This window comes from Scyliorhinus torazame, chromosome 14 (genome assembly GCF_047496885.1).
Source record: "Scyliorhinus torazame isolate Kashiwa2021f chromosome 14, sScyTor2.1, whole genome shotgun sequence".
NCBI classification, from domain to species: Eukaryota; Metazoa; Chordata; class Chondrichthyes; order Carcharhiniformes; family Scyliorhinidae; genus Scyliorhinus; species Scyliorhinus torazame.
The window spans coordinates 198,245,992-198,253,372 of record NC_092720.1 but is presented as its reverse complement, the minus strand read 5'-3'; positions in this window follow the sequence as shown (position 1 = coordinate 198,253,372).

The following is a 7,381-nucleotide window of genomic DNA, read 5'->3' as shown; positions in this document are numbered from 1 at the left end:
CATCACATCTTTCACTCCACACTTACTGCATTTACACCGCCAAACTGTCCCTTTACTTACAATTTCCTCTCATCAGTAAAGCTACTTCTTCGGTCTTGTTCTAACAAATGTTGGAATGTTCCTCTCTAGTTGGAGAAATATGGCTTAAAAAGTCCGCTATGCTCATTTGCATATTGCCCTTAAAAGGAAGTGAACCGCCCCTCAGCCACAATCACAGGCTCAGCTTTCCGGAAAGAAAACTTTCTCTGTCTGACTTTGTTCAGCGAGGAAAGATGAAACTTCTCTGACACTGGCACAGAGAGACATTGATCAGGAGGGTTTGGAGTCACAAAGATGCTGATTGTTGTCACCCGAAGAGATGTTTTTGGTCACGAGGTTGAGGCCCCCCCAACCCTCACCCCCACATGCTTCCCCCCCACACGCTCCCCCCCCACACACTCACTTCCCCCACATACTCCCCCCCCACACACACTCCACACACACACACCCCACACACACACTCCCCCCCACTAACCCCCGCAAACACTCCCCCCCCCACACACTCCCCCCACATACCCCCCCACCGCCCTCACATGCAAACTCCCTCCCCACCCACTCCCCCCACACACCCACTCCCCCCCCCCACTAACCCCCACACACACTCCCCCCACACACACATTCCCTCCACACACTCTGCCCCCTACACACTCGCCCCCACAGACACACTCGCCCCCACACACTCCCCCCACACACTCCCCCCACACACTCTGCCCCCTACACACTCACCCCCCCACACACACACACACTCCCCCCCACACACACACACTCCCCCCCCCACACACTCCCCCTCTCACTCACACTCCCACCCCACACACTCCCCCCCACACACACACACCCCCACACACACACTCCCCCCCACACACCCCCTCTCACTCACACTCCCACCCTCACACTCCCCCCCACACACACTCCCCCCCCCCACACACACACACACACTCCCCCCCACAAACACACACCACAAACACACCCCACACCCTCCTCCCCCATACCCCCCTCACACACACTCCCAACCCACACACTCCCCCCCAGGCACACATTCCCCCCCCACACACACACACACACACACTCCCCCCCCCACACACTCCCCCTCTCACACACACTCCCACCCACACACTCACTCCCACCCCACACACTCCCCCCCACACACACTCCCCCCCACACACACACACTCCCCCACACACACACATTCCCCTCCCCACACACTCCCCCTCTCACACACACTCCCACCCCATACACTCCCCCCACACACACTCCCCCCACCCCCCACACACACTCCTCTGCCACACACACTCCCCCCCCACACACACACTTCCCCCCACACCCCTCTCCCACACAAACACTCCCCCCCACAACACCCCCCCACACATACTCCCCCCACACACTCTCCCCCCCCACCCCCACACACTCCGCCCCCACACACTTTCCACACACACACTCCCCCCCCCACACATATCCCCCCACACCCTCCCCCACACACACACACTCCCCCTAATCACTCCCCCCCACACACTCTGCCCCTCACCCCCCCCCCCACAATGATTGTATGTTGTTATGTCCGTCCTGATCTGAATGAAAATATTTTTTTTTTTTTTTTTTTATTTTTTTTTTATAAATGTTTTATTGAAAATTTTTCCCCAAACAACAATTTTTCCCCTCTTACAAAGCAAACGCAACAATAACAATACAGAAATTTTAAACAATACACAAGTAACAAAACCCCTTTATCTTTGACCTAAACTAAACCCCCCCTTCCCCCCCCCCCTCCCCCTGGGTTGCTGCTGCTGGTCATCTGTCTTCCCTCTAACGTTCCCCTAGGTAGTCGAGAAATGGCTGCCACCGCCTGGTGAACCCTTGAGCCGATCCTCTCAGGGCAAACTTTATCTGCTCCAGTTTAATGAACCCCGCCATATCATTTACCCAGGCCTCCAGTCCGGGGGGTTTCGCCTCCTTCCACATGAGTAGGATCCTGCGCCGGGCTACTAGGGACGCAAAGGCCACAACGTCGGCCTCTTTCGCCTCCTGCACTCCCGGCTCTTCCGCAACTCCAAATAGAGCTAACCCCCAGCCTGGTTTGACCCGGGCCTTCACCACCCGCGAAATCACTCCCGTCACTCCCTTCCAATACCCTTCCAGTGCCGGGCATGCCCAAAACATATGTGCGTGGTTTGCCGGGCTCCCGCCACACCTCCCACATTTGTCCTCCACTCCAAAGAACCTGCTCAATCTTGCTCCCGTTATGTGTGCTCTATGTAGCACCTTAAATTGAATCAGGCTAAGCCTGGCGCATGAGGAAGAGGAATTTACCCTGCTTAGGGCATCAGCCCACATACCCTCCTCTATCTCCTCCCCTAGTTCTTCTTCCCACTTTCCTTTTAGTTCGCCCACCGACTCCTCCCCCTCTTCCCTCATCTCTCGGTAAATCTCTGACACCTTGCCCTCTCCGACCCACACCCCTGAAAGCACCCTGTCCTGTATCCCCTGTGTCGGGAGCAATGGAAATTCCCTCACCTGTTGTCTAGTAAATGCCCTCACCTGCATATATCTCAAGAAATTTCCCCGGGGCAACTTATACTTTTCCTCCAATGCTCCCAAGCTCGCAAAAGTCCCATCTATAAATAAATCTCCCACCCTCCTAATTCCCAACTGGAACCAGCTCTGAAATCCTCCATCCATTCTTCCTGGGGCGAACCTATGGTTGTTCCTGATTGGGGACCCCACCAGGGCTCCCCGCACCCCTCTCTGTCGCCTCCACTGTCCCCAGATATTTAATGTTGCCGCCACCACCGGGTTTGTGGTAAACTTTTTAGGTGAGATCGGTAGCGGCGCCGTCACCAGCGCCTCTAAACTCGTCCCTTTACAGGACTTTCTCTCCAGTCTTTCCCACGCCGCTCCCTCACCCTCCATCATCCATTTACGTATCATTGCCACATTGGCGGCCCAATAGTAATCGCCCAAGTTCGGTAGTGCCAATCCTCCTCTGTCCCTACTACGCTGAAGGAACCCCCTCCTTACTCTCGGAACTTTCCCTGCCCACACGAAGCTCGTGATGCTCCTGTCTATTTTATTAAAAAAGGTCTTAGTGATTAGGATAGGGAGACATTGAAATACAAATAAGAACCTCGGGAGGACCATCATCTTAATTGCTTGCACCCTGCCCGCCAGCGATAGAGGCTGCATGTCCCACCTCTTGAAGTCCTCCTCCATTTGTTCTACCAACCGTGTCAGATTAAGTCTGTGCAAGGTTCCCCAGCTCCTAGCGATCTGAATCCCCAGGTATCGGAAGTTTCTTTCCACTTTCCTTAGAGGCAAGCCTTCTATCTCTCTACTCTGGTCCCCTGGATGTATCACAAATAATTCACTCTTCCCCATGTTTAGCCTATACCCCGAGAAATCCCCGAACCCCCTCAAAATTCGCATAACCTCTATCATTCCCCCCGCTGGGTCTGACACGTATAACAATAGGTCATCCGCATATAACGAGACTCGGTGTTCTTCTCCCCCTCTAATCACCCCTCTCCATTTCCTGGAGTCTCTCAACGCCATGGCCAGAGGTTCAATTGCCAACGCGAACAACAATGGAGACAGCGGGCATCCCTGTCTTGTTCCCCTATATAGTCGGAAATACTCCGATCTATGTCGACCTGTAACTACGCTTGCCGTTGGAGCCCCATAAAGAAGTCTAACCCAGCTAATAAACCCGTTCCCAAACCCAAACCTCCTTAACACTTCCCATAAATACTCCCACTCCACCCTATCAAATGCCTTCTCTGCGTCCATTGCCGCCACTATCTCTGCCTCCCCCTCCACTGGGGGCATCATTATCACCCCTAATAGTCGTCGCACGTTAACATTCAGTTGTCTCCCTTTTACGAACCCTGTCTGGTCTTCGTGCACCACCCCCGGGACACAGTCCTCTATCCTCGATGCCAGTACCTTTGCCAACAATTTGGCGTCCACGTTCAACAATGAAATGGGTCTATAGGACCCGCACTGCAACGGATCTTTATCCCTCTTCAAAATTAACGATATCGTCACCTCCGACATCGTCGGGGGTAGAGTCCCCCCTTTCCTGGCCTCATTGAACGTCCTCACCATCAACGGGGCCAACAAGTCCACATATTTTCTGTAATACTCCACCGGGAACCCGTCTGGTCCTGGGGCCTTCCCTGCTTGCATGCTTCCCAGTCCCTTAATAACCTCGTCCACCCCAATCGGTGCCCCCAGGCCTACCACCCCCCGCTCCTCCACTTTCGGGAACCTCAATTGGTCCAGGAACTGCCGCATCCCCTCCTCTCCCTCTGGGGGTTGAGACCTATACAGTTCCTCATAGAAGGTCTTGAACACCTCATTTATCTTTCCTGCCCTTCGCACCGTGTCTCCCCTTTCGTCTCTAATTCCTCCTATTTCCCTCGCTGCTGCCCTCTTTCGCAATTGATGAGCCAACAGGCGACTCGCCTTTTCCCCATATTCATACCTCCTCCCCTGTGCCTTCCTCCACAGTACCTCCGCCTTTCTGGTGGTCAGAAGGTCAAATTCCGTCTGGAGTCGTCTCCTCTCCCTGTACAATTCCTCCTCCGGGGTCTCTGCAAATTCCCTATCCACCCTTAAAATCTCCCCCAGTAATCTTTCCCTTTCCTTGGCCTCTGTTTTCCTTTTGTGGGCCCCAATGGAGATCAGCTCTCCTCTGACCACCGCTTTTAGTGCTTCCCATACCACTCCCACCGGGACCTCGCCGTCGTCATTGACCTCCAGGTATCTCTCAATACACCCCCGCACTCTTGCACACACTCCCTCATCCGCCATCAGTCCCACATCTAATCGCCAGAGTGTTCTCTGCTCCCTTTCCTCTCCTAATTCCAGGTCCACCCAATGTGGGGCATGATCCGAAACCGCTATGGCTGAGTACTCAGCTTCTTCCACCCTAGAGATCAACGACCTTCCCAAAACAAAAAAATCTATCCGGGAGTACACTTTATGGACATGGGAGAAGAAGGAATACTCCCTAGCCCTAGGTCTAAGAAATCGCCATGGATCCACTCCCCCCATTTGGTCCATAAACCCCTTAAGTACCTTGGCCGCTGCCGGCCTTCTTCCGGTCCTTGAGCTGGATCTATCTAGCCCCGGGTCCAGCACCGTATTAAAGTCCCCTCCTAAAATCAAGTTTCCTACCTCCAGGTCCGGTATACGCCCCAGCATCCGTCTCATAAATCCCGCATCGTCCCAGTTTGGGGCATACACGTTAACCAACACGACCTCCATTCCCTCCAGCCTGCCACTCACCATTACATATCTACCTCCGCTATCTGCTACGCTGTTCTTTGCTTCAAATGCGACCTGTTTCCCCACCAAAATGGCCACCCCTCTATTCTTTGCGTCCAGTCCTGAGTGGAACACCTGTCCCACCCATCCTTTCCTTAGCCTAACTTGGTCCGCCACCTTTAGGTGCGTCTCTTGGAGCATAACCACGTCTGCCCTTAGTCCTTTCAAATGCGCGAGCACTCGGGCCCTTTTTATCGGTCCGTTCAGGCCTCTCACGTTCCACGTGATCAGCCTCACTAGGGGGCTACCTGCCCCCCTCCCGTGTCGACTAGCCATTACCTTCTCTAGGCCAGTCCCATATCCCGCCTCCGCGCTCCCGCTCGCTCCCCCAGCGTCGCACACCATCCCCGCCCACCCACTCTTTAGCCATTTCCTTTTGGATTTCCGCAGCAGCAACCCAGTTGTCCCCCCCCCCCTTCTCCCTCCCTCCTCCCCTCCCCGCTAGATCTCTTTCTAGCTTGATTGCTCCCCCCATATTACTTCCGTAAGTCAGCTAACTTCAACTGACCCCGGCTACCCCTGCTCATTCCTCGACCCCCCCCATGTGGGGAACTCCCATCCGCCTTGCGCCTGTCTTCCCGCCTTATTCTTTCTGGTGCGGGAACATCCCTTTACCTGACCCGCCTCTTATGGCGCAGCTCCCTTTCCCCTCCCCCTCCCCTTCCCCATTCTCCAACTATGTCCCGTCTTTCCCCCCTCACCGGCGCCCACATTTCCCCAATGTCTCCCCCCTTCCCTGTTTACTTCTCAATTAACTTCCACCGTAACATTAACAATAACATTTCCTGCAGCATCACTCCCTCAGTTCCGATCCAATTTCTCTTCTTTGATGAAGGTCCATGCTTCCTCCGCCGTCTCGAAATAATGGTGTCTCTCCTGATACGTGACCCATAGTCTTGCCGGCTGCAGCATCCCGAACTTCACCTTCCTTTTATGCAACACCTCTTTGGCTCGGTTGAAGCTCGCCCTCCTTCTCGCCACCTCCGCACTCCAATCCTGGTATACCCGTACCACTGCATTCTCCCATCTGCTACTCCGCACCTTTTTAGCCCATCTCAGGACCTCTTCTCTATCCTTAAGGCGGTAAAATCGCACGATTATCGCCCTGGGTGGTTCTCCCGCTTTTGGTCTTCTCGCCGGAATCCGATTTGCCCACTCCACCTCCAAGGGGCCCGTAGGGGCCTCAGCACCCATCAGTGAGCTCAGCATCGTACTTGCGTACGCTCCACAGTCCACTCCTTCCACACCCTCAGGGAGACCCAGTATCCGAAGGTTCTTCCTTCGCGCTCCATTTTCTAGGGCTTCGATCCTTTCAGTACACTTTTTATGAAGTGCCTCGTGCGTCTGTGTCTTAACCGCCAGGCCCAGGATCTCGTCCTCAATATCTGTCACCTTCTGCTCCACCACACGGAGCTCTGTCTCCTGGGTCTTTAATGTCTCCTTGAGCCCCTCAATTGCCTGTAGCAACGGGGTCAGCACCTCCCTCTTCAGCAGCTCCACGCACCGTCTCACAATTTCATGCTCAGGCCCCCATGTCGCCTGCGCTTTCTCCGCCGCCATCTTGTACTTCTCTCTTTCTGACCCTTTGGTCGACGATTCCTCGCGCTGCAGCCGCCGCCGCCGGTTTTTTCCTCCTTCGTTTGGGGGGGACTCCCTTCTCACACGCCCCACACCGGGTTGCGTCATCGAAAAATTCCCCGTTGGGGCTCTTAAAAGAGCCCGAAGGTCCGTCGGAGCTGGAGCCGCCGAAGCGTGCGGCTAGCTAGGCATCACCGCAACCGGAAGTCCCTTCAGTGGCCTTGATGAGGTCTTTTCACAGTTGTTCCCTCTGCTGCTAGAATTCACCTTTGATACAGGCCCTCAGGTCAGCTTGCAGCTTTAAGCTTGCCCTTCCCCCGCCTGCATGCTGGAAGAGGCCCTGTTTATCCTGTAGTTGCAGCCAAATCTTTCACTGTTTCTGCGTGTGTCTGGCAACCAAGAGACATACCCTTCCTGGGGGACACTGTCGGGGGAATATTGCCGC